The 26,781-nt window shown below is 37.9% G+C and overlaps 1 protein-coding gene and 1 long non-coding RNA gene across 3 annotated transcripts in view; one reads left to right on the top strand and one right to left on the bottom strand.

Annotated features, from left to right (window-relative positions):
• trpm1a (transient receptor potential cation channel, subfamily M, member 1a) overlaps positions 1-2,484 on the bottom strand; it is a 51,172-nt gene extending 48,688 nt beyond the window's left edge. The window contains exon 1 of the mRNA XM_069190722.1: positions 2,349-2,484. The gene's annotated coding sequence lies outside the window, so the exon portion shown is untranslated. The remainder of the gene's footprint in view (positions 1-2,348) is intronic.
• Positions 406-24,210, top strand: LOC107076954 (uncharacterized). 2 transcript variants are annotated; one of them, XR_011189729.1, is made up of 4 exons: positions 406-490; positions 2,855-2,934; positions 22,346-22,467; positions 23,975-24,210. It is a non-coding gene; the product is annotated as an uncharacterized lncRNA (long non-coding RNA). The 2 variants fall into 2 exon arrangements; XR_001478073.2 differs by having other exon boundaries at positions 23,934-24,210.
• Positions 24,211-26,781: the final 2,571 nt, after the last annotated feature.

Genomic DNA, 26,781 nt, shown 5'->3' with positions numbered 1-26,781 from the left:
AAAAATAACAGTATGTATTCCTATCACTAGTGTAATATACAGCAGGCGCATTTCGTTTTATAATTGTCAGATAAAAATTCGGACTAATTCACGCGTGATTACTTAATAAACATAGATGATTACTAGAAAGATGCCAACTTAAATTTTCATTTAATTTTTGCATTTCTTAGTCTTTCAACAAGTGCGCTTTTCATTTAGTGTTATAGTATTTGTCTCGTCATACTTCACCTGTCTGGATCAACCTTCTTTTTTAAAATTTCTTAAAGTAACTAAAACATTTTTTAATCGTATTTATTTTCTCCTCAACTTGGCTCTAAACGCTGATCATACAACTAAACAGCCAGCAGCCCCATCTAGTGGTGTGTTACGGTTTTACAAGTCACTAAATTAAAATTCATTTTGCGGGCCCAAGTCAAAACACGAAAGCGTTTCCATTTTGTCCAGGTAATGCCAGTGCTGTCACAACGAAGTAAGAAATCATTTGAGACGCGTGAGTGTTATTTACTTACATTGAATCTAAGACAGTTTCTTACTATCTCTTCCTATAGTCACATGTAGAGCATTGCTTGTCCTTTACAAATCTACTTGACACCATAACTATGGAAAACTTGGGGTGTTACTCTACAGTAGGTATTCCTTAAACAGACTTGGGAATCCTGCACCAGATACCGGAGCTTTTTTTAATTTGTAGCATTATGACTCACACTGCAAATGCACACCATTGAATATTGTTAGATAAGTGGGTGGAGCCGATCACGTTAACAAAGACAAACGCATCCCCTCTCTCCTAGAAATAAAGAGGATCAATTTGAGGTTAATCCCCACGCCACAAAGACCTGCGGTCAGCCGTTCAGAGTAAACCCGTTTCAAGCAACCAGGTGGTACCGTTAGCAAAATAAAAGACAGCGAGAGGAAGACAGAGCGAAGAAAGACACTTCATCAACTTTCGTGTTTGCAAAGCAGCTCATAAAAATGAGGTTTCCAGAGTTAGAAAAATACGACAGAAAGAAGAGAAGATAAACCATATTGTTTTAAACTTAAGTCTCGGAGGAATCTGGAGACGTATTGACTTTGTCCTGAGATAAGAACAGAGTCAGGACAAGAACGTCATTAGTGTCGGAGAAAGAAAGCTCTGATTAATATTTTTCCCTGTCGTTGTAAAGTTTGGTACAGGTTGGAAAAACGAATTCTGGTGACTTTGCACAACTAAATTGTTTCTCGGCAGAAACTAAACAAACGTTTCCTTTACATTTTATCGAAAGAGTGGAATTTGAATATTGATAAACATAGATGTTTTCTTGTATAAATGGAAAATTAGATGGGCATTATCTAAAGGAATTATGGTTTCCGTATATTAAAAAAATCAACTGTTACTCTGATTCACGACTGCTGTAAAAACATGAGAAATGTTGTGAAATAGTACCCTTCCGACATTGTGAAACACTGAATTAAAGTACAAGGACAGATCAGTGATGATAGTCTAAAATTCTGTGTAAAGCGCAAAAGCTTTTCCTCTGGGAAACAGATTGTTTTGATGAGTCTGAAATGTGAACCTTTAACCAAGTCACTTTGAACCGTGTTTACTCATTGAAAAGACTTGAGTTCCTGAAATGCAATGAAAACATTAGATACATGAAACGCCCTGGCAGGTTGTCTTTCGAAGAAAAGCCTATATTTGAGAGCAGATAAGCTAATCATCAGTTCTAAGGTACAAGTTTACTTTACAAAGACAGTTGACTAAGTCATTCCATGCTCGAGGAATGTTTCAAAACAACAGGTTGATAAAAATGGTGCATAAAGTAGGAATTTATATATGCAGTTTCTGTTGTTTGTGAGGGAGAGGGTTTATTTTTAAATCCATTTCCAGGAAATATAAGCACTCTGTTCTTACGACTAGAACCATTTTGACTAGAGTTTGAGTTATTTAATTAATATAAATGTATAAAGACGTTAACAGTGAGAATTTATTTACCTGGGTTTCATTATCTTTTTAATTGCTTTTCTGTTGACTTACTGTATGTCACATCATTCATGAAAAAGGTTGCAAGGCTTTACATCAGTCTCATTCTTACCAAATTAATGGTAGTTGTTACAGTGGATGGAGTTAACATCAGCTAAATTAAACATATGATAATAAAAATAATTACATAGCATTTTTCTGGACAGTCTACTCAGAGCACTTTACGGGCAATGGGGACTCCCCTCCACCACCTCTAATATGCAACCCCCACCTGGATGATGCAACATATGCTACATATTAGTTTCGCACAGTTTATGACAAACTTTCTCACCACCTCTAAGCAAAAAATCCCCGAATCCCTGAAATGGAGGAGAAAGGAAAGCATTACCTCATTAGGCTTGAAAAAGTTGGCACAGCGGACGGAATCATCCAGAGTCTTTGTTGGTGTGCCCTAATGTTTGGGGCTACAGTGGAGAACTTCTCTGGTGATACTACACTGTCTTCTTGTGACCTACAGAAGTGTGAATCGGTATTGTCTTCCCTTAAGAATGGCTAATGCTTAATTCCTTCTAGTAAGCAGCTGCTGTAATATGTTCTAATGGCATTACGATGGTTAGTCAGAGAGACTAATGGCTGAACCAACATTGTGCTGCAGTAGTAAATAAAAAATGCAGCACTAAATTAATATTTCATTCAGCATGACGCTATCTTCACTTCGACTCTTGATGCTTACTAAGCAAATCTTTTTTTTTTTCTGAATGAAGCACATTGTCATTTCCACAAATAGCATGCTCTTCGCCTGGCTTGCAATCACGAAAGTGCTTAACGAGTACTTAAAAAAATAAATAAAAATGCGATGTTTTAACCCATTGTTTTTTCCTCTTTTTTGTAAAGAAAACACACAAGGTTGACTTTTGTGCTACTGAAAATTAAGACATACAAGATCAAATGCCCGTCCCTGGGAAACACAAAAAGTGAGTCTGTGTAAACGTCTAAAATGCATTAGCTATTCGTACTATTTGCCCAGTTTACGAGAATCTAGTCTTTCAGAAAGAGGCAGAATTGAACAGTTTAAATTTTTACTAGCCTAGTTATCTTAATCTTGTAAGCTTCTTAGTTGTACATTTGAAAACATTTTGTGAAAAAATCTGTGTACTCTGTGAAATAAATTTATTAGTAATATTACATTAGCATGCAAGACACAGCTTATAATGTGGTTAACCTTTTTCTTTTAAAAAGTTGTTTTCTCTTCATTCCTAAACCAGTAGTACACGTCATCTTTCTGTGTTTGATACATCACGTTTCCCTATTTTATTACCTAGTTCTTGGAGCTTCTGAGGAAAAAGATGTATTTTCCTATAAATGTCAAGAATGACCAGCACTATAAACACTGACTTCAATCCCAAGTCCATTATCAAAATTTACACAGTACAGTCTGCATTGGTTTAAAAAGCGTGTGTATAAAAATCTCAAAGCTCAATATTTTGGGTGTAGTACAGTACAGTATGCTCATTAGAAAAACACGGGAGGTTAGCTCAGATTTTGTGAAAAAATACCTGCACACATCCTTTTGGAAGTTTCTTTTAGAAAAAAGTTGTTATATATTTTTATAAAAGTGGAAATTACTATTATATAGCATTGACTAGCACTTTAAAACAGCATTATGTTTTTTTCAAAACTGCAGACTGAGTCATGTTAAATCAAAATTGAAAAGGTAAGAAAAAACTACAATAAAACAACATAACTTGACTGAATAGAACTGATAGAAATTGTTTTATTTTTGATAAGTGTCTCAGAGAGGATCTGATATGTATATAATGAAAACTTTACTATTAAATACAGCATAAACCTCCAGTCAGAAGAATGTGGTAATGGACAGAATACATTGAACAGAAATTCACTTGGCCTCTCTATCCACCAGAGTGTGCTAGAATAGTTCATTTACACACATCTCCTGCCTGCTATTTCCCAAAGTCTTTTATGAGTGTGTATGTCTAGTCCAATTTACAATGTGCATATATTTAAAAGCTTAGAAAATAGGTATTTTCTGGTCTTTACAAGTTGTTTAGCATTAATAGAAAATATGGGAAAGTTAAATAACTCAAGTTACTCTTAATTTTTGTAAAAATATAGAGATCTCAGTAAGGTCTATTCTGAGCCGGTTAAATGTACACATGTACTGTATTTATTGTGGGCTCATAACAGATAAACAGTATATTTACAACACACATAGGTCTCAAGAATGATTTTTCTAGTGATTCAGAGTCATCACTTTGTGTAAGCAAACAAGAGATTCAAACTGCGAAGATGCTTTATTTTACAGAAGGCCAGCATAATTGTCTTTTTCAGGTAAATGAAGAGCATATTCAATTTATGTCTGTTTTCTGATCAGTAAGCGCAACTCTTAAGCTATCTGATTTGCTTTTGTATGATGTAGACCCCAACACTTTAATGGTAGTTTTGAATTTGCAGGGTTATCAATGATTTAAGTACATTAAATCATGCTCACATTAACAACTTATCAGCTATTTTTAAATATTGGCATCTTAAAATGCTTGGGTTCAATAGGTTTAAAAATCCTTGGCTTTGCATTATTCCACTACAGAGTAAGCACTAAGTAGTACACCACACACACACTGAAGTGTGGCTGTGTAGGTGGTAGGTGTGTCTGTAGTTAGACGGAAATGTATGAGGTTAGGTTTTGATCTCATCCCCAACTTTTGTTTTAAAAACCATGAACCCAGCAGACATGAAATGTAGAAGCTTAATCTGGTTCTTTATGACCTATTTAAATAAAATAGAAAAATTATCATTTAAACTTAATTTAAATTTGTGTCGAAATGATTAATAATTTAGTTTTTTTCAGTGTAAAATTAGAATAATTTGAGGGACATTGTGTGGTGTGTGATTTGACATTGTACAGATGAAGCTCGGATTTGTAAAATACACAGAGGATGTTGATTATTAAACATGAGAATATTTCTGCTTGTATTTTTATTTATAAAGAGAACTGATGTTCCAAATTTACATCAGCTGTTATTTAAAGCATTTTAAACCTCTGTATTCAAACTCTACTCCACAGCAAAAATTATTTTGTATGTATAAATCAAAGTAAATGGTACAAATTAAGCTGTTTAAGTACAGCTTCCAGTTCATCAAAGGTACACCTTTACCTCACTTTTAATCCCAACCACACTAGCATGTAACCTAAAGAAGTATTTGTTGGTGCAGCCTGTTACAGCCTTCATTGAAAAATTTCTCACAATGGCCTAGAAAAAAACGGTAAAACGGTATTCAGTAAGGAGCATCAGATTACATTGGCTTTATGCAGAACTCTTCACCATTAATAATGCATTGCCATACCATGCAACCAACAAGCAAACAGCGATATTCAGCTGCCATAGAGACCAATTAAAGTTACACTTGGGACCTCACGCTAGTAGAAGATTAAGGAACTATATCCAAGCTCACAATAATATTGAAACCAAGAATTGAGCTTGCCTTAATGAATATGTTTTTGAATGACACTGAAACTACAGAAGAATCGTTTTATAAGTAGTTCAGTGAGCTTAATTGGCTAAATAGCTTCTACCGTAACTAGTGTCTAACACCTCTGTATTTTAGAATTTTAGTTTTAAAATATTGTTTTAAGTAAAAGACAATAACTCAGTATACCTCAGACTGTAAAATATTTTTTAGATAAATTACTGTATTGATTTGTATTCATAGGAATATTAATTAATCCAGCATGATGTGACAATATAATACAAATAATAAGGAAAAGATTCCTTCCGCTTTTCAGTTGTTGATTGGATGTGTATTAAGCAAAGCTAAAAAACTGTGTTTTGTTTTTAATTTTGCTAAAGTACCTGCTTTGTAATCACCATGATCTCAGCAATAGCATGTCTCTTTTGGATATATAGATGTTTATGGAAAACGAATGAGGCGATACAAAAGGAAGGAATACAACGGTCTTCTGAATGCGAAAGCAGGGTCCATACAAAGTTGATTTTTGATTTGGATTATAGAGACACGTGGACACACAGTAAGCGTTGCTTTCTCACAGCCCTTACTGGGCTTCATTCCAGCCTGGAGCACCTGGGGCTTTGTTTAAGCCAGATGCTCCAGTCTCCTCCCATAGTCCAAAGACATGCTGTCTAGATCAATTTTCCCCCCTTTTGTGTTTCTTGCAATGGACTGCAGCCTGCCTCTTGCCCATCGACTGCCATCTTAGACTTCAGATGACCACAGCCCTGAACTGTTGTAGTTATTGGGGATTAATGGACATTCCCAGCTCACAACCATCCTAGGGTTTTGAATTTACATATCTGAAAATAAATAGCCAACAGGTTTGAGATTCGAATCCGATCAGTATGTTTCATGAGCTCATGGGATTCACATGGTTTACACCTTAAGCCATTAGAGGTCTGTGCTGATCTCCATCTACTGATTTCCAATATTTGGATATTTTTTCTTGATTAACTAATGGAAGTCATAAAAACTAATGTCCGGTATATACTATAGAAATAAATAAAAGTCATTTAAAGTCCCTGAAATTCTAAAATAATTAATGTATATTCTGCTACCACACAAATTACATATAGCATACTTAATTAAATTGAAACTTTTTGTGTGTGGTATTAATCCTAAGAACTAAAAAGCTACCGTTTTTTTTTTATTTTGACATAGAACAGTCTCAAAAGGCTCTTAAATATGACTTAAAAAAAGTAGAGATTTCGAAATGGTAACATTTAAGACACTGAGTTTAAAAACACAGTTTGAGACCTTCTAGTTAGGCCTCAAACTGTGATAATTATGGCAGGTTTCAAATGACAAGAGTCAAGCTGGTTTTAATTCCTTACATATCAGATGATCCTAGGGCAAGTCAAGACTCATACTATTTCTGTGCCTTTATTGGTTGTCTTTTGCAGCTGGACTGTAGTTAAGAGAAATAAAAGGTTTATTTCCTTAAACCAGTGCCTGTATTCTAGTCAGGTTCTGAGATAAACACAATTCTAATAAGAATACTGATTATTTTTTAAGCTTTTATTGGATTCAGAGGCTTAGTCGTCTTAGGGGTTTGGGAAAGAAATGCTCTGTCCCAAAGTCCATAGTTGAAAAAGGATCAAACAGTATTTTTATTGACATCCATGTCATTACAATACAACCTTTTCTGAAAAAGGATTGTGTAGCACTTCTGTGACATTTTTGTGAGTATGTCCTCTTTTCTTCCAGCTTTAAAGCAGATGAAAGAAGAGATATTGCTTTAGTAAGATGAAAGGAAAGATGGGCTGTGTGCAGACATGCAGTTCGGACCCTTTGTGAGAGACCGCCGGAAGGAGCTGTCTGGGAGTTTGTGTACTGTACATCAGTATTGTGTGTCAGGGCACGTGTTACGAGCAGGTGCCTTAAGAGCAATGAAGAAGCAGAGGCACTGTCCATGCCACTAGATTAAATTACCTTCTCAGCTGAAGACCTTGAAAAACCTTGAAGCTGACTGTAAAACAATTAGATGCAATGGGTGACTGGACATTTGCCACTACAAACAACCCGTCAATTGTCAAGTTACCTGCTTCCTTCAGAGCCGTGGTAGTGGGGAGGGAAGTCATGGGAATTTTACCTCTGTATGATCTTGATCTTGAGCCGTCAGCCTCTCTACTCCTACTGTATTACAGCAGCTAAGGTGTCATGCAAGTGACTGTACTTTCATAATGGATGATTTCAGTTATGGATTTTTGGTTTGCATCTCATCATTTTCATATGATTAGAGGTAAACAAACATGGCCTCTCATTTCATCTCAGCTAAAAAATATTTAGCTCACTCCAAAAAAAAAAAAAACACCAAACCAAAACAAAAGAATGCTGCATTCTATGGCAGCTACCGAGAAAAGCAACCAACCAAAGTAACTTAATAATGCAGTCACCATAGCAGGATCTACTTTATAAATGATTGGACTTTATACCAATAAAACAATTATTTAGTTTTTCTTGTACTGGGAGGCACAACAGGTTAATGTACGCTTAGTATTGAAATACACAACTAGATCTTTTCTACTGCTTTCATCATTAAGAAGCTAAGGAATTAGTTAATCTTGGAAATTAATTATTAACTAAGTGTGATGCTTTGTCATGTCACGCTAGGAGCATAAGTATCACCTTTCTTTCGATTCCTTGTTCATTGTAGGTAGGTGGGTCAAGCCTTATTCAGCAGATTACAGGATTACAGGTTTGCAGCCTGAGGAGTGTGATTGATGGGTCAGAGCCAGTTGTTAACAAGAGAACTACAGAGACCGCTCACGACAGACTCAACCTCTCCTTTGAGGGTGACACGCTCACGCTACTAGACAATTAAATTCTTAGAAACGTGCCTCAGGAGCTATTACATTCTTCGAATCATGTCTCTGGGCTCTGGAGAAGAAAAACACATCTTGCAACAGAGGACTTGTTGTTAAGGAGGTTGTCCCAGCCTTGTTCTTATCCCAAACTGTAAAAACCAAATAAACAAGTCAATTCGTTTAAAAATAGAATACTTTTGGTCAACATCATATTATGGCCATTACCCATTTACTACACAGAATTCGCACTTTTTTGTAATTGTTTTTCAAAGTTAGATCAATTCAGATTGCACTAGAGAAAAATAGAATGAAATACGACAGACCTCGTAGTGTCTTTTTCTGTGATCGTGGAGTCAGATTGATGAGAACGTCTTCAGCTCAGGCTAATGTTGTTTTGAGGGGACAAACAAGATTTTTGATGTTACAGCATAAGAAGTTTTACAAAGTACTTACTTTTACTCTAAGGCCATGATTCAATGATTGTTTTATTTGTGTAGTCATACTTAATGTTCCTGCTTAGAAAAATACATTGGTTCAAAACTGTTTTGTTGCCATCTAAAATGATGCAGTTTCTAACATTTGCACATGCCTTCCTAGAGACTTTAGAGAAAAAGTACAGAGAAGCTAAACCTTTTATTCCCATGAGAGGGTCATAAGATGTTACCTTTAGTTCCACACAGTACTGTAATAATAATAATTGCTTAAACTTATATAGTGCTTTTCTGGACACTCCACTCAAAGCACTTTACAGGTAATGGGGATCCGCTCCACCAACAGCAGTGTGCAGCCCCATCTGGATGATGCGACGGCAGCCATAGTGCGCCAGAACGCTCCCCACACATCAGCTATCAGTCAGGAGGAGAGCAGAGTGATGAAACCAATTCATAGCCATGATTGGTAAGGGCCAATGGGAAATTTGGCCAGGACGCCGGGGTTACACCCCTACTCTTTTCGAGAAACGCCCTGGGATTTTTAATGACCACAGAGAGTCAGGACCTCGGTTTTACATCTCATCCGAAGGACAGCGCCTGTTTTACGATATAGTGTCCCCGTCACTATACTGGGGCATTAGGACCCACATGGACCGCAGGGTGAGCGAACCCTGCTGGCCCCACTAACACCTCTTCCAGCAGCAATCTTATTTTTTCCCAGGAGGTCTCCCATCCAGGTACTGACCAGGTTCACACCTGCTTAGCTTCAGTGGGTTGCCAGTCGTGTGTTACAGGGTGATCTGGCTCCTATCTGCTATAGATAGCTTATTAAGTCAGGTCTGTACTCTACTGCTGTCAAACTACTCAAACTAAACCAGGATGAAACTGATGTGATATCCAAAATGATTAGAAACAAAGGTTCAAGTTAATTTAAGACACCATTTATTTAGTCCTTGCTTTGAAAGATAGTGACTAGGGGTTTTCCTTAACTTTTAAATTGCTTTTCATGATAAAGGTCACTTTTGATAATAAATCTTGTGTGGAATTTGTCTCAAAGACACTTTGATTTTCCTTTAATTCATTTCAAATCCGAATCTCACTTTCCTCCTCATTAGAACTCTGCTGTTAAAGATAAGATTTACCATGCAAGTGTTTTCCTTTCAAAAGGTTTTAAAAAACGTTTGACTAACAACAATCTTCATTAATGCTCTAAAATATATTTTAACATTTAAAGTTTCATTTCTCTTTAAACCTTACCTGGTGTAAAAAGTATGACATGGTACCAGAGTTCACAAGTCTAAATAATTAGATGAACATTCTGTTTTGTTAACATCCATCATAGAAAAACCTTCAAATGGATTAAAAGATCTGGAAAAGTAGTTAATCTTTTTCAGATTACCATTAGCATCACAATAAGAACCTGCAATATACAGTAATCTGCAATTTGCCTACAGTTTTATATTATTCTGTTCATGCAGTGTAAATAAAATGTATATTGGTTACAGGAACACAAGAGTTTTTAAATGGTATGTTTATTTAGTTCTATTGTAAAACTAAATTAACTAACTAAATTAAAGGATTTTTTACATAACACATGTGCTGTTTATCACAGTCTAAAAACACTGCTTGGAGTTTTAGAGAGGTGGCACTCTTTACATAAAAATGGTCTGATTTTAGCTGAAAGAGTTTCTGATTAGAGCAACCTAATTGTAGGCCACATTTAATCAGCAGCACAAGCAACCAAAAGCAGGATAACCTTGACTTTATCCCCTTTATCCTTTCTAGAAAGCACATGAGTGAAGTTAATATTTAAAGGAAAGAACATTCAAAATACTTTGCTTATGTCATATGCCGTGTCTCTGACAGATTGTGCAAGTGTCGTGGTGATAAGGAAACAACATGATTATGTAGGATTATTTTCCACACATTTTAAGGTTCAGTAATGTTTGTTAGAAGTATTTGCTACGTGAAATTATCAAGAAAAATAAATTATGAGAGCAATATATAACCTCAGATTTCATCATCTACAGAAGCACCATCTGCTTTTAATTAAATGACAGAATATATTAGAGTTTAATATTAATAATTTGTGAGCTGATCGTTCACTATGCCACACCACTAAAATTTATATAAAATATTTTGTATTCATTTCTACCTACAGAGTAATAGTGCAAAAGCTATAAAATATCTTATGCCCTTACCAGATATTGCACGTTTCAGATCAATATACAGTCCATTACACACCATACACCAACAGTCTTGCAGAGTTTGCTCCAGGCTGAGGAATGTTGTTGTACACATGGATTCTTTATAATTGACACAACAGTAATATTACGAATTCTACTGCTGAGGTGGTAAAAATGGCAGCACTTGTTTAAGAATGGAAAGAATGAGCCTGACTACAGTACTGTACATCCATCAGAAAGATGCCTATCTTGGTACCACGGTGCGGATCATGAAAACCTGGAGCACAAGACTCTGAGAGTACCTGACACTCTGCAAACGAAACTGGTGCTAGTCCTTTGCAGGGGTCATGGCGTAAGTCTCTAGTTTAAAATCAGGCCCATCCAGCATGTCTTTGGGTGGCGGGAGGTAAGAGGGGTACCCAGAGACAGCCTGTACCATCCCCGGCTAGTGTCAAACCCCGGGCCGTGGACATAGGACCCAGCAGCCACACTATCAGTCAGTCGCTAGACCGAACACGAAATCACACAACTAAAACTAATGATAAACTGTTGAACAAAAAGTTTAACCTTACATTCCGAACACTTTCTGAGAAATGTTCTCTGTTCAGACAATTATGCGTGAACTCAGTCCCTCTGAATTCTTCCTTAGTGAATCTTAAAGATAGTGAATACGATGTAATCTGGCCTGGTGACATACATGTACAACGGTATTTCTGAGCATGGTGTTATGTAAGGGAGTGTGGATACATGCAACATTTGAAATTGCTATGGCTGATGTGAAGAGTATGTCATATTAAGGTGAAATGGTTTATAGGCCATTTTGTGGCACAGTTTTTCTCTTTTTTCGCCATGAGTTCTTAACGAGAAGTTTAAGAAACACTCGTTAAGATTCCAATCCCGGTGATTCTAAGCAGATTTAAACAGTAAAGTGATTAATTTCAAAGTGCAGGGGACAGCTGCCACAGTCCTTTTCCCTTCAGATGGGCAGACAACTTTCCAATCTAAAGCCCAATCCTTTAACACATCTAATTAAACAAATGAATTCTTCTACTTAAATAACCTGATTTTCAGGAACTCTAGATTATTTTTCATCCTAGCATGTGGCAGGCCTCCTAAAGATGATTTGAATGGCAGTAAGGCATGCATTGAATTCCTCTTTGTCCCCTTTGCCGCATGTTTGCACTCTAGGGCTGAAGTGCTTGGCAGTATAATTTTAACAGGAGTGCCTGTTTTTGTAAAGGAGCCCTTTTGGTCTTTAATCTCGATAATTTTCTATAATTATACACTTATTTTGACAAACACTGCAGACCAGAGGTTTGGAAGTCACAAATTATATAAAGAGGAACCTAGGAGTAGCGTGATAATGTGTCATTTATTTTTCACTGGAATCTGTGGATTACTAATAATGCTCATCCACAACTACGCACCTTTGCTTTAGTAAATATACTTTATTTATCAATTAATTTAGTTCATTAATATTATGATTAATAGAGATTAATATAAGTAATTAATGTGCCAATTTATTAGTGTTGCAGCAGACCAGTGAAGTGTGATTTAACAGGGATGAGGTATGACTTCTGAGAAATGATCTTTATTTTAAGTGCTGATGAAAAATGTGGGCTCCCCTAAATAAATAAATGCTTTCTCCTTCTAAATCTGAAGTAAGATTTTAATGAGCAGTCTCTTCTGAAATTGTACCAGGGCCTCCAGTAAAAGCTGTTTACTGCCATTACATTTTTTAAACAATTTTGCCCTAAGGAAGTGCTTCCTGCCAAAAATACAAATAGATTGCAAATGTTGTGATTAGTGCCCCAACACCTGACAAGTGATGTTTGCCACACAATTGATTTTGAAAGTAAAATAATGAAAGCTGCTTTACTTTACCTGTAATGTGATACTAGAACAGACATCTGGGAACTCACTATCATTCCGTTTGTACACAGATTTTTGCTTTGAACCTTTTGGCTGATTCTACATATACTGTTTGTTCTTTCATATTCTGAAATCATTTTAATTATTTTATTTAAAAAAAAAGGTCTGTATGCTTATTGCTTGATAGAGCCTCCAGGGACCAATTTTTAAAAAACCTTTGACATGCAAATCACAAAAGGTTGAGATGTGTTAAATACACATCTGAAAATCTTACATTTTTCTGTAAACTGATGACTTAATTAGGTTGGCACAGTGGCGCAGTGATTAGCACTGCAACCTTGCAGCGCTGGGGTCCTGGGTACAATTCCAGGGGTGCTGTCTGCAAGGAGTTTGTATGTTTTCCACATGTTCGTCTGGGTTTCTTCTGAGTCCTATGGTTTCATCCTGCAGTCTAAAGATATTTTCTTTTTTATCAAAATTTATTTCCAAAAACAACTTCTCACAAAAAAAAAATCTCACAATATTAGTAAACATTCTAACCAGGTATGAACTTCACATGCAATAAAACTTTCCGAACATCGGTTGATTGTCCATTATCAATCCATGCAAGTGAATGTTGGGGCTGGATTGGCGCAATTGAAGAGTCCCTCAAAGCCCTACCATTTGCGTTTGTCCATTAGTCCCTGTACAGGGCCCAAAGTCCTTTGCAGCACTCCCTTTCCATTTGGCGATTTGAGCTTCATCCTCCTTCTGAGGTCCTCCAGGATCCTCTCCTCCAGCTCCCTTAGCTTACACTTATATTACATCTCACAGTGCAGATTGGGGAGTGAGGAACACTCAGGTGAGAGTGTTCCTCGTGTCCCACAGGCCTTGTTTGGTGAGGGACAGCAGCAGCCACAGCAGGAACTGCGTCCCCTTGTCCAGTCCGGTGGGTGCCAGCCCCAGCAGGATGTACTGATAGCTGAGTACCGTTTCCGCTCCCAGGAGATGCATAACTTTGCCCATTCTGCCCCACACCGCGAAGGGGCAGCTCCAGAACACGCGCTCCTGAGTCTCCTCGATGAAACACGTGTCCCGGGGGCAGTGCGGGTTCCTGGTGAGCGAGTGTCTGTAGAAGACCTCTCTGATTGCTAGCCTCTGGTGCACTGCCATCCAGTTAGGTCCAAAGACATACTGGTAGGTCAATTGGCTTCTGGGTAAACTGGCCCCGGTGTGAGTGCGCGCCTGTCTGTGTTAATTTCTGTGTGCCTTGTGACTGACTGGTGTCCTGTCCAGGGTATATCCTGCCTTGCGCCCGTTGCATGCTGGGATAGGCTCTGGCTTCCCTGCGACCCTGTATTGGATAAAGTGGTTAGAAAATCAACAGATAACTTAATTGTTGCTTTTTCCTTCTTTTATGTATTTGACGTGCCTCAGGTGTGTAACTCCAGGACAGGTATTTTTAAGTGTAGAATTTGGAGTGTCGTAATTTGGAGTCATGACGCAAGTAAACAAGGTTTAAGAGCAATTAACTTTTTTGGGGGGGGGGGGGAGGAGGTGTGTACATGGGGGGAGACGGGGATTGTAAAATGTTTTTTGGTAAATCATGTAATTGAAGCCACAAAGCTCAATCAATGTGCAAACATCATTTTGTTCCTCCACGTTATCTAGCTGCTTTAGTGCTGAAGTGCCACAAGCCTGAATAATAATACCTAAGGGTGGTGGTTTTATAGCAACTGTTACTCATCGTGTGACCTAAAAGCCTGACTCATGTGGTTTAAGGGCATTGTATAGCTGCGAAGCAAAAAGAGAAAAAGAACAGCAACTGACATTCCGCTATGACAACCCTGTGGCTTTATCAGGGTTTTGCTTCCTTAAACCTGTTGATTCAGAAACCCTTCCCAGCAGAACTCTGTGATAGAAATGAAACATTCCACCTCTTCACAGTCCATGTGAAAGGCATATTCAATCTTTGTGAAAAACCTAAGGCAATTTTAATGCTAATGCTTAACTGCAAATTGTTCATGTACATGTAAGTAGCTAAATAAACTCATATTTTGATCCGATGTATTCTTCTGTCTTTGTCAAGAAAGAAAAACACCTCACCAGCACCAGACTAACTGTGAAATCATCTGTGAAATTGTCTGAAACCACTTAGAATGCTCATGTGGAAAAGAAAGGCCACAGTTAAATAAGGCCTTTCGGACAAAAAATAAGTGTTTTTAACCAACAAGATGTACTGTGCCTAAAATGTACCCTTTTCCTTGTGCTAATGTGATCACAGGACCTCTGTAAAACATGAACAATTTTCAAATGTACAAACTTTTGTTACTATCCACAGAAGGCTACCCTCTTAATGTTAGTCTTTCGCGGTCTCTGTGATCTAATGTCCGTTGCACGTATGTTAACAATCAATTATTAAATCTAAATGCCAATGAAAATCATTTGGGGAAACTGAAATCAACTAGAAAATGCTGCTTCCTTAAAAGGGTGATTTTGTTTAGCATTGAGAGAGAAGAGGTTAGCTCAACTTTGTAAGCCTGACAGTTTTGTTATTTTAGTGCTCAGCAGCATAAATCCAGATGAGAACAGACATCAGACTTGCTAAATCCTTCTCAAAGTAGAATGGTCCATTAACATCTGCCTAATCCTGCTAATGATAGCTGTCTTCCTTTATTGATGAGTTCTTATCTTCAGCTATATTAATTAGCACGTGAGTTAGCTAATCTGTGCCACAGATGGCGAACAGCCATTTGACTTAGTCCACTGCAAACCACAGAAGTCATTGCTTCAGCTCTGTGTTTTGAGGTGAGGTAACTGGCCCTGATTCAGACTCCAGACAAGTTAGTGCCAAAGTCATCTGAGGACATCTCTGTGTTTTCCATTTTCTTGATGCTTCATTCAGCAGTAGGAATTCTCACTGTGCAAAACCTTTTATACCCCTTACTGTACAAAACATGCAGAACACAGGTAGTGTAAAAATTATACACTTAGATATTTGACATTATTCAATTACTCTGGAGTGGGACATAAACAAGCTGTTTTTGTCATGTTTTTGTTTTCTTCTGCTTGACAGAGGAAAATGAAGAAGTCATAGAATGAAGAAGGCACTGGTTACTGTTTGTAAGTGACTTTAGAAACAGTCTAATTATGGTGTTAGGCCTCCTCAGATCTTCGAGTGACAACTTCTGAAAACCTAAAATAGATTCTACTGCACCTGTCAAGGAAACCAATTCCAATTAACTACATGAGCACTCAGCTGTTTACCCCTAGTGTCTTTATCAAGTGAACTCTTTTTGTAAATCAGATGGAGTCTATATGACAGAGAATACGAGAAGCTTTCAAGAATACTATCACCTTACAGAGGTGAGACTATATCTCAAAGAATGCACTCCAAACACTAATTAGCTCATTTGTTTCTTGTTATTTTATTTGTATGTTATGGCGACAATTCTAATTAAATGTGTCACTTACATCTTTGGAAACAGTTCAAATGGGGCCCTCAGTGTTCATGCTACAAAACAAATCTTTATCAAAGTAAATCTGCTTACCCATTTGCTAATCAATGAGTAATTAAGCTCCCTTTACTGTTTAGTTACTTTATAATTTTCTATTGCCTTAGAGAAGGTGTCTTTAAGGTTTCCTGAGTTTGTCTGCATTTTCCTGTTATTCAGTTGTGTACTTGTCATTCCTATGACATTAGATTCATTAGCTTATTGTTTACAATTCCCTGTAAGTGATATAAATTGATTTCAGAGAATACTCAGGGATGCGTTTCAGGAAACACAGTGGGGAAGTACATGTGTATTGCACGTTTTTCATTCCACGATAAACATTAAAAGCTCAAGGCAATGTTACCTGGCTGCCCTAGTACATTCTCACTATCCACTTTGGAAAGTCCTTTCAGAAACTGGGATGTGTACACTGAAACGGTTAACTGCCTATGCCTAAAACATCTGAACATTGTGGATAAAACATGCAAGCATGCACACTTGGTTGCATATTAAGTAAGCTATAAAAACATCAGTGTAAAACAGATTATATCATCTAGACCTTTACTTTAAAACTTTAAAATTGCTAAACTTTAACACTGGCAAGTGGATGAACCTAGAACTGTATTAAGCCAAAAGGTTATTATTTAAACAGTGTGTACTAAACCCACGGAGAGCTCAAGTGGTTTGTTTTCCACTCCTGAAATGGGTAACACCTTATTGAAGGGTTAATATCTTACTCATAATTGTCAGTGGGTGTGTTTGGGTTGGGACTGTAATTTGCATGGTGCCTGTTGTCTGAGTGAGACGCATGAGACCAGCTTTGTCTAAACGGAATATAAGTGGTGTGGGTCAGATGTCCCTGATAATTGAGCATTTCACAGAATATGGAAGCATGGAGAGATCTAATCAAGGCGCAAGCTAAGGGCGATCAGACACAGATGAAAAATGTGGGCTCTCCGTGTTACACAAACGCACTGACTTTTTTTTTTCAGAGAGAAGCAGCCGAGCAGTTCTGTGGCTCAAGTGGTGGTACATTATGTCCTTCTTCTTACATGTGTGCACATAAAGAGATTGATTCGTTCCTGTTGTGAACACCATAATGGAAATGTATTGATTTCATAGCCTTGAAATGTTGTTTTATTTCTATCTCCCTTCCACCGGTATTACAAACACAAATTCTATTGCAGCATGGCATGATTGACCAAGCCTTTATAAGAGCAGTGTATTGCACCATTATGTTCCAAGTATCTTATGAAAAAAAAAACAAGGTAAAGGAAATTTCTTAAGCAGAATCAGAGTTCATTTAAGGCCACTTAACCAACAAAACTTGATAATGTGGGAGAGTGCAATGTTTGTGGTGTGCTTATTTGCAATCATCTGTTTCTCCGTTCCTCTTATCTGGCTCAGCTTACGTATGACTTCTTTCAACACAAATCTGTAAATTTTCAAAATAAAAAAATAAAATCCCCCACAATCCAAAAACTCCATCGGTACGACACAACACGCCCACCGTTAAATGCATTGTTTGCTGGTTGGCGACGGCCGTTTCTAAATACTTCTAGTGTGTCTTTATTTTACCATGAGCATTTTCCAAGGGGAAGAGACTTTTGAAGATGGGCCTGTCAGTGCCAGGTTGGGAACAGTCTACAGCCAATTCCTTCTCACAGAGCTCTCAGGAAAACCTCAGATCCCCACCCAACAGACCAGTCACTGAACCCATCATTGAAAATTCCACCCACCCTCTTCCTGGGACGGTGCCAAGCTCTCTCTGCAGCCCCAGTGCTCTTGCCTCTTGTCCGATCCCCAGCGCTTTGATACTAGAGGACTGGGGGAAGGGAACGGGTCTACATCCATTTAATTTACAGAATGGAACATGGAAAAGAACCGGGCTCAAAACCAAAACAGGGTGGGATCTGCAGTGGATTTTATTTTTTAACCAGGACCAGAAAAAATAACAGCTTTCTTTAGCAAGGGAACTTTTGTCACCAAGTACTTTAAAAACTCTGAATTTGTTATCGTAGATGGAAAAGAATGCCGGCACAATAAAAACTTCCAGAAATTCCAGTCATCGAAGGATTCACCTAAATTGTCTTCCCTGAGGTATACCTGACCCCTCAAGAACGCTTGTCATATGAACCTTGCACCTAGTCCCTGTCCAAGAGGGAATGTTGGGAATGAGCACACGTGGTAACGTTCAGTAAAAGCATTTTTTTGTCCCTTGTTTTGAAGAAGGCTGCTCCTTGCTCTAAACTAGTACTATTGCTCAGTGTTAATTCCTATCTTGACCTCTTGCAGCAGCAGAAGTACAGTAGATGTGGCTGGGTGTTCTCCCAGCAGTTAATACAGCATTTGGTCCTGCATCCTTTCCTACAGTACTGTATCTCTACAGCTTCCATCCTTGCATGGTGTCAGATGAGGTGGGGCCAGAAGAGAGCTTCTGCTGTAAACCCTTATTGCACGTGTCTTCATTTTAGAGGGGCTGAATTGCTGGCATGGTGGGGTGTTGGAGGGGTGGAAATGCATATTATTTTGATCTTGTTTTGGTGTTTCTGAAAAAAAATCTAAATCACCAGAGACTGCTTCACAACAAAATTGCAAAGAGGGCTGTGTTTTGATCCGAGAATTGCTTGAGAGAGAAGACATCCTTTAAAAGCAGCTTTTTTTAACAGTTGAACTACTGTTTTTTTAGATGATGTTGCTATTTTATTGATCTATTAGTGTGGTTCACCAAGCAGTGCTTCCATTCCTGTCTTTAATTCTGTCTCCTCCTTGCGAGAGCACTATTTGAAAAAGTACTGGGACATAACTACATCATACTATGGCATCCATATTAAGGAATCTCTTAAACAAGCTTGGCAGGGGTGATGTTTTGCCAAAGATTTGTACAGGCCTGTGCGTATCATGACTGCTCCTTACACAATGAGCATTCAGTGAACGCAACGTTGAAGTTATTTAGTAGTTCTATGGCAGACAAACAACAACTGATTCTGTACATTAGTCATTTTCATGACTCATGGAAAAAACATCGCATCATCAGGCATTTTAAACAAATACTGGTGGTTCTTCACTGTCTGGGGTCTGTCAAGGGTGATTCCCAGCATCCCAAGAAATACGGGATACAATTCATAAAATGATTTGCAGCACTTAAAGGAGAAGAGCAGTTTTCTCTGAGCGTAGAGAGCTATTTTTTTATTTCTCTGAGTAGAACTTCACCTTAAAATGGTCAGACGAATTAAACGTGACCAAGGCTGTAACTAATAACTACGGTGTTTTCTTTTATTTATTATTCTCTTGACGTTTTGTCAAACACTGCGCGAACCATTTTCAGATAGGACTGCATAAAAAGATTATTTTTCTTCGGACCTAGCAACAACCTTAAGACGCCAGTGTTGCGTGCGCCCGGTTATGTACCTGGTACCTTCTGTTTGTGGAGGGTGTGCAAATGAAACCGAGAAATGAGTCAGATAACTGCGGTTTGCTGAAGTGACAGCTGCCAGGGTTTTATAACTCGCTGTTTGCCTGTGAGATAGTGTGTGCTGCTGGCCCTGTATTGTAGTTCCACATTGCGTGTCTAGCAGAGCAGTCTAGCACAATTTGGTGACGCAAGCAGTGCTATTAATATCACAGGGACGGGATGTACTCTCTGTTCACCAGCGGGGTCACTCCAGGAGAAACAATGCAGTTTCTCTTCTCGCTAATATTATGATTGCTGCTTAGATTCCGAAGCTCTGTCTGCTGTTGTTTGCTCCCATCTAAGATTTAGGAAATGCAACTAAGTTTTATTTAGTACTTACGAGCTTGTATGACCGCCAACAGTACTTATGCGTCAATACGATTTTCATATTTTGTCTTGTTGACTGCTTTCGGCTTTTGCAGCCTCGCCCACTTACAGTATGAACCCGTTGACTCGACTTCAGCAGACCAAAACAACTCCTGAAGAATGTTCTGTTGCTGCACAGAGGGGGGGCGCTTCTCGCTTCCAGAGACACGTGTTGCGCAATTGTTTTGTGTAAAATGAGCAAGTCCGTAGTGCACATACATTTATTTTACTTAAAATATCAGTTTAAGTCCCCCTCACCCCCCTTAGATCCCCGAGCAAGCTATTGATTACAGTGCACACCACACGTTTGATTACAACAACTCTTTGCAGAACGGAATTTTCTTTTTTTAATTTGATCAAACTATGAGATACCCTTGCCGAAATCGTGTATGACCTACAGTATACGTTTCTACAAACATTTCTGAATTCTCCTTTAAGACGCATAGGTTATTTTTCTAGGAGAAAACACCGTGGTATGTTTAACACTATATTTTCTTTCGCACGCCGTGCAATATCTTCAGGTTTTGTAGTTTTACAAGTATTTTACACTTAAAAATATTTTGTAAATTTAATTCGGTGGTACTGCATTATTACCAGTTACCCGGAACCAGCAAAGTACGTACAATGCAGTGCGCATAGCTACATTGTAAAACCATTGCGTCATGTTTACATTTTATTTTGGTAGTGGTCAATAAGATTTTTAATCACAGCCAACATTAGGATATTATCAGATTTTAAAATTGGTGCTTGCGTTATTCATGGTTATAAGGGCAGTGTGAGTGGAACATCTAATGGGGTATGCCACATTTGTAAACTGGTTTATGTACAGTAAAACATCAGCTTTTGACTTGATAACAGTATATGAAGTCTAGAGCCTAAGAAGTTTCTCAAAAGTATATTTCTGAATGTCCAAGTAGTCCACAGTTGTGAAATTACAGGAGAATCACATGGGAAAGACTTGCAATACTGCCAGTTAAAATATTATTTAAGACAAATTATTAATTTATAAAGAAAATACTTGACAATAAGATGGCAGCACATTGTCAGTGTATCACTGACAAACACAACAGTATTGTTTTTTTTACATTGTCTTTCTCTAATTATCATGGGTATATATATACTGTAACAGTCTTGCACGCTTCTTTTTTCACCACATTGAATTGCCCTGATAATGAATATGTGTGCACTTATATGTAATACAACCTAAACTTTGCTGGTTCAAATCCTAACCCTGGTCTCAATTCCAAAAAAGAGAACACGCTCTTTGCAGAAGTCAGCTTTAAGGATAGATTTGAAGAGATGGTTTGTGGGAAGTGTGAATTTTGGGACTGAAGCCTTATCTGTGGATCATTCTCTGAGAATGCTCCAATTTACAATCTTTTGGTGCCAGAAGTAAAAGGCATGAAAATGTACTATGAAGTACACCATATTCCGTTACTCCATAGACCTCATTAATAAATCATGTACACCTTATGTCGCATAAGAAATGAGTTGACAAAACACTCCTGGCATGACCAAATCCTATATTTCTTTACTACAAATCTCAAAGGTGTTGAAGGCATCTGAAACAGCAGGACATGAAAAATCGCTTAAAAAGTTTTTTCTTGTTTGTGTAACAGACAAAATGTACAGTGCTGTTGGGGTTCAAGCTGCTGTTGGATTGTTAAAAAAAGCTGTTTTGAGACTGGAGCTGCCTACTTTTATCCAATCAAGTGAAAAAAAGCTGTAAAAAAGGTTTACACAGCACATTTTGTTTGTCCTGAAATAAATATGTACCGCTCATATGTATTATCGAAAGAAGGAGAAAGGGAATGATGTGTTCAATAGGAGTGGCCCATTCTTTAATTACCAAGTAGTGGTAATTATTTCTGTGTGCTGTAGAGTAGAAACAGACCAGTCATTTACTCCAATGTGCTGTGCTATGAGAAAATATTAGTGCAAGTCACCTCACAAGAAGCACATCAGTTGGGTCATATGCATCTGCTGCATCACTGAGGACAACAGCAGACTGGCTAATGTGTCAATTCAGACTCATAAGTTTACAGGCAGTGGTTGGTAGACACAAAAATCAGCAGCAGGAAGTGTAATTCATGTTGCCAGCAGCTTCGGTACTAGTATTCATATCATATCATGATCTCATAAAGCTAGATTCTTATTTTCTTATCAATGCTCTCCTGCTTCTAACTAAAAACTGATCATGCAAATGAGGGAAAGGCAATGCAGTCTAAAACTTGTTAACACTCCTGTCACATTGCTCCTTTTGTTCAGGTCTGCTGCAGTTTTGCTTTGCTAATCACGAGGTCACAGGTGAATGGTGAAAGAGAACACTTCACGAAGCCTGCAATGAGAGTCTGGATATGGATCTTCGGTTCTTTGGACTCAGAGTAAAGGTATGTCCAGCACTGATGTACATAAACAAACCATGCTTTTATCCCTTGCACCTCCATTTTAACAAAGTTTTCTCTGGTTTTCTAAAACAAATAGCCTACAAGTGGCCTAAAGCAAGCACCATGTTTTATCACACACTTTTACAATTGAAGTCTGACAGCATGCAGTATATGGAACGCTGCACATATATTTTTAAAATGATGAACGTCAGTGTGACAGCCAGAGGCAAACCTTCCTCATTTTGATATTGTGCTGACAGGAGGCCCCACAGTCCTGGGGTCAGTGAGTCCTTTATTAAAAACAACACTGCTGTCACCACACGGGGAGCCTCTCACACTGACACCTCTGTTATGTTGCGAAAGTGACTTTAATATGTCTGAAGGGAAAGAGAACTTGGCTCACATCTGAAACTAACTCACTAATGAACTGAGCTGAGAGACTAATTCCCCATTATCATCATCATACTTAAACACCGCACACACTTTGGTCCAGCTGAACTACTGACTGAGGCAGCCCTCCCACTGAAAACCCCCCACGTCAGTTGAATCCCATTGGCTTGTCCGCTGTTTTATTGTATCAGAACAGCCAGTCCAGTCTGAACAGAAACATCAGCGAAAGTGGACACATTTGGGAAAAGCAGAACTTTTTCTGTCTTTTCATTGTATGGCTCTGACAAAGGAGGAATTTCAATGAACTGTTTAGTGAAAACAAAAGCTACAGTAACCGTATGTTAGTGGTTGTACATTAAATTAAATTTTGCCACATCATTTTTGTAGAAGGAATATGAATGCGCAGTGATTATTTTCAGAATATCCAGCATGCATATATTAATGGTTATTTTTTATTGCATTACTGAGTGTGATATAGAGTACACGTTCCAGCCACAAAACATGAGGTTATGCATACAACAAAGCAACACATTGATAATCATTTCAAATTCATTTTACTAGAAACAGGGAAACACTTGAGATATTTATACAGCTCTCCCAAAAAATCCTTACTATTCATTATTCATCTTTGTAATCTGAATACTACTAATTTCAGATAGAACATAATGCAATTTATGAAGCCTTAACTGTGTGTATACTGACTTACATGTAAGCTATAACCCAACACTCATTATTTTCTTTGTCAGAATTGTACAATAGAAAAACATGCAGCACTGACAAATAGGAAATGCTGACAGCTGTATATGACCATACTGCACATGGACCATGAATAGGACGGTGGAGAGAAAAATATATTTTTAGAAAAACAAGCAGTTTGGATTATTTTCTCCTAGTGTACAAGTTTCAGTTTTGGACAATGCTGTACTATGAGAATTTGAGCTGCACATAGTATTATCCAAAGAAAAAATCTATAGTACACACCACATAATTTGGTAAATAACAAGAAACTGATTTGTGGAAGACATGAAAATTATTTAACAGTTCTAAATAGCTTAACACACAGGTGGTTCCGTTTACAGACCCACCTGGGTAATCTATGGAAATCATGTTTCCTGAGCAGTCCCACTACACAGCAGATCAGGTGGAGGACATTGTGGATATCCAAGATCCGAGAGGGACATCGTGGATATAGCTATCGTTTAGGAGGATTTTGCTGGTATACAGAGATCTGCATGGAGAACTCACAGACAGATGACATGATGGATGGATTAATACCCCTATTCATTTATTCCTTTTTTAATTGTATTCTTGCTGTGAAAGGCGCTATATCAAAATAAATTGAATTGAATTGTTGAATTGAGAAGAGAGAAATTGCTTCATGCTTCAAGGTAGCCAGACTGTGCAGGCCCAGAGTGGAATTCACCTAGAACTCTAGGGTAAAAACACAGTGTTACAAACCATGGCAAGGGATCTTTAATAATTTAAGATCCCTCAGTTAGAACCTTAGTGTCAAGTCTGATTCGAAAGATAATACCTCGTACAGCATGGTGTCTCCTGTCACCATACAGAGGCACTGGCTCTGGAAATTCTGGGCTGGATGGAGGAGTTCCACCTACTGGCCCAACAACACCACTTGCAGGTGGGACAAGGTAAACTTCTCAACCATTGTTCAAGTTTATTTCTCTTGCCAGCAGGAATAACGTGTGGAATAGAACAATAACTTCCTTTGAATGCTGAACTGCAGGTTTCTATGTTTTTGGGTTTTGTTCTTGCAATCAGTACCTAGAACAAGCTGATCACCCAATCCGAAAGCCACTTTTGAAAAACACTTTTCAGGATGTTGCTTTTGCGGATTTTGTTTTCTTTTTGACTCAACTATTCTTGCATGTTGACTTCTCAGAATGGGTTTTATGCAATATTAATAAAGTGTTAAAAACATGAATGTATGCTATGACTGTGTACAGGATCCAACCAAATTGGTGGATTTTATACAAATTCTTTAAATATACTGTACAGAAGGACTATGAAGTTTTAAGAATGACAAAAGACTCAGTCTAGCAAACTTCATGTAAGTAATTACTGTATACGATAACAAATTTAGAACAACTGATATTTTTGACGTGCTCATGATCTGCGTTCAAAGATCAAGGCCTGGTTCTTTTAAAAAATGTACCACACAAGCTTTTAATCCATAGGACTCCCTGGTGAAACAAAAAGGCCCATCTAGTGTTAAACTTCTGTAACACTTATACAAGATGTGTTCTGAGTTGAGGCAGGACCCACATGGTTAATGTGTCACACCCCACCCACTTTCTCATGTGCTGTGGCAGTACTTTAGGGCTAAAACAGACAGGAAGGGCTTAGCGAAGCACCAGTGATGGGAAATGAAACGTTTCCTAATTCTGAATCTAAACCACAAGAACTGCAAAACAACTGCTTTCTGAAGCAGGTGCTGAAAATGATTTTCTGTCTTCTTTGATTCTGAGAAAAAAAAAGATGAGCACATTTGCAGAACTTGTATCTGTTGGTTTGTCTGATTTTATCACATGGGAGCTGTGATACGAATGTACTGTGTGTGAGCAGAGAAGAGCTGGGCTCTTGTTTTTTTCTTTTAAAAAAAATCAATCAATGGAAATTCTGAGAAATGATTGGCAGGGAAGATGCCATTTTGTGTTGCACGAGAGCAAATATTTTATTTTTTACTGTTTTAGGGTGTGTAGACAGATATGAGATTTTCCTTGCCACCACTGGTCACATACAGTACACTATACACAACAGAAGAAAATCTTGAGAATCCTACAAGTTACACACTATGACCATCCGATGAGATTTAAACCATTTTTTTTCCACTTTAGACCTAGATTTTATTAATACAGATCAAAGGTTATAAGACATCCAGCTTCAGATTGTATTCCATATACTTATCAGCTTCTGACTATTAAAGCAACAGTATCTCCTCAGATTATGAGTACAGTTCTAACATGACCAGTGAAATCTGTACTCTGAACGTCGTACATCGTAAACATGATGAAGGTCATGGCATAAACTAACTTCTAAGAGAGAAGTGTTGTTCTACAGGAACTACTGTGTCTGAATCTTTTTAGTGACCCCATTGGAATAGTCTTTAGAGTGGATACAGGTATGTCTGTGATTCTAAATACCAGACTGAATGGTAATGGTTTTGCATTTCTAGAACAAAAATTCTTCAGAGATATGTGCTTCATAAACATTGTACAAGCCACAGACTCCTGAAGCGCTGTCGGGACAAGCCATTCAGAAGAAGGGAAATTGCATTGAATGCACAAGGTGAAACATTCACCTTGTTCCACAGCTGAATCTCTTTTTACTGTACTGACTTCAAAAATCCCCATCATTGCTTTTGTCTATCCATTGTACTGAAAAACACATACAATTTCTATGACAGACTACCAACAAATAAACAGTCCTCTCTTCCTTCAGTCTGCTAATGATCACAGCATTCTTGTGGTCCAAGGGGAGGAGAAATGGACTCTTTTTCATCAGTGTAAATTCACCCCTTTAAAGCTAGAAATAAACCTACACTGTGTCCCTCCACTCTTGTAACACTCTCCAAAAAGCATTCTTTTGGGGCAGTCAGTGTACTCCCCCTTAGCTGTTTAAGACTCGTGTCCCAGGAGAGTTAGGACAAGCCTTGAGCAAGAACGTTTAACACATGGGTAAAACTTTGAGAACTAGCTCCTATTTCTACATAGTGAATTTTCCAAAGTCACTTTAAATGTATTACGTAGGAAAATCAGATTCTGTGTTTTTTTTTAAAAAGAATAATCATCTGTCTTTGATTCCCTTTGTAAATATAATTTGGATTTGTCAAGTGCTCTTTAATTAATCTCCTGCAGTCCTGCATTGACCTGGTAGATTCTAACATGTCATGACAGAGTTGTCTTGCCA

Source organism: Lepisosteus oculatus, chromosome 5 (assembly GCF_040954835.1).
Source record: "Lepisosteus oculatus isolate fLepOcu1 chromosome 5, fLepOcu1.hap2, whole genome shotgun sequence".
Lineage (NCBI taxonomy): Eukaryota > Metazoa > Chordata > Actinopteri > Semionotiformes > Lepisosteidae > Lepisosteus > Lepisosteus oculatus.
This window is presented reverse-complemented; position numbering and strand designations above follow the sequence as displayed.